Here is a 1,842-nt window from a genome sequence, read left to right on the forward strand (position 1 = left end):
TTCAACAAGGCGGTTGCTGATTATACGGCATCCAATGGGTTCATGGAAGCTCTTGAAGCCTTCAAGAAGGAGACAGACGAGCCTGGCGACATAGACAAGAAGTACGCTGGCCTTCTCGAAAAGAAATGTACGTCTTTAATCAAGTTGCAGAAGAAGGTGATGGAACTGGAGAGTAGACTGGCAGAGGCCGAGAAAGAGTACATTTCGGGCGCACCCACACGGGAAAAGTGGTCCCCTACGGAGTGGATCCCCAGGCCTCCCGAGCGGCATGCCCTCACGGGCCACTGATCACCAGTCACCCGGGTGGCCTTACACCCTGTCTACAGTGTGGTCGTCTCTGCCTCAGAAGACGCCTCTATCAAGGTCTGTGATTACGAGATTGGAGACAGGCCATCGGGAATGGGTGCGCATGGTCAGAGTCAACTCCGATGGCCTCTCTTGGCCAGCTGTTCTAATGACCAGACGGTTCGTGTGTGAGTGGTGGGCACCAAGAAGTGCACGCTGGAACTTCGGGAGCACGACCACGTGGTGGAGTGCATCGCGTGGGCACCCGAGAGCGCCCACCCGCACCTGGGAGGCAACGGCAGCGGAGACAGCAACCGGCGGCTGGCTGGCAGTGGCGCAGGCCGGGCGCAGGCCACTGGACTCTTCCTGGCATCGGGCTCGCGGGACTAAACCATCAAGCTGTGGGACGTCAGCACTGGCCTTGCCCTCTTCACCCTGGTGGGCCACGACAACTGCTTGCGTGGTGTCAAGTTCCACCCCAGTTTCATATACCTGCTGAGCTGCTCAGACAAGTCGTTGCGTCTCTGCGAGCTGGCACACCAACGATGCTGCAAGATGATGATGACGATGACGACCTCCTATCGATGGCGCTCACCCACAGAGGGGGATGGGCCAAGAACCGGGCGGCAGGACACTTAAATGAAACTAAACTGAAAATGAAGCCAATCTGAAAAATATTTTAAAAATAATACTACCAAAAAACAAAAATGTTTGCTGAGCAAGCGGTCAAACCATCTCTTATTTTGATAAAACTAACTACGAATTATAAACTAAAGTTCTGAAGAGGTTGGCGTTAACTAGCACGGTAATCTTTTAGTTGCGTTGATGTAATCAAACACAGTGGAGCATACATCCCTGTGGCAGTAACCAAATGAAGTTCCGCCAAGTGATAAAATTACTAGTAGAATTACTCGTACTCCTAGCTTTTGTAATGGGGCTACTAAAAATATTCTTCTCTGATAAGAATAACCATGGCAGAATAAAAATAAATGTTCAATTGTTTCAATTTGATTGCACCAAACGCATAGCGGTGACGCCTTGAGTCAAGCTTTGTTAAGGTAATAATTTTGTTGTGGAACTCCACAGCGCAATCTGGTATAAGTGGCCTGTAACTGGTGAAATTCACACCACTGTTTATTCCAGCAATAGCTCAAATGCTCGAAATCCTTGACACCGGGGGCCTATATCGCTAGCCGAACGTCCTCTTCTCTAATCCGGCTGTTCCCTGCTACCCACCGGCTCATATCCAAATCACATATCCAGAAACAATATTTATGTATTTATTTTACCCTCAATGTCAAATGGCATTACAGAGGGGGGTGGGTTGTTACAAAAAATTCTCTGAACAAAAAGCAGGGAATATGGTTAGATCGCTAAAGGAGATCTCTTATAAATACAATATTTTCCAATACATCTGTAATAATATGTCTTAGCTAAAACAGCACAGAACCTATTTATACCATGTCAGCTAATTCAACAAAAAAACCGTATTATACAATGTTAGCTGATATATCGCGGAACAAGTTGTTATCACTTATAGCGATAATCTCACCAGGA

The 1,842-nt window shown here is 47.6% G+C and overlaps 1 pseudogene; it reads left to right on the forward strand.

Annotated features, from left to right (window-relative positions):
• The first annotated feature begins 268 nt into the window (after positions 1-268).
• LOC142775144 (uncharacterized) lies at positions 269-1,478 on the forward strand (annotated as a pseudogene).
• Positions 1,479-1,842: the final 364 nt, after the last annotated feature.

This window comes from Rhipicephalus microplus, chromosome X (genome assembly GCF_043290135.1).
Source record: "Rhipicephalus microplus isolate Deutch F79 chromosome X, USDA_Rmic, whole genome shotgun sequence".
Classification (NCBI taxonomy): Eukaryota; Metazoa; Arthropoda; class Arachnida; order Ixodida; family Ixodidae; genus Rhipicephalus; species Rhipicephalus microplus.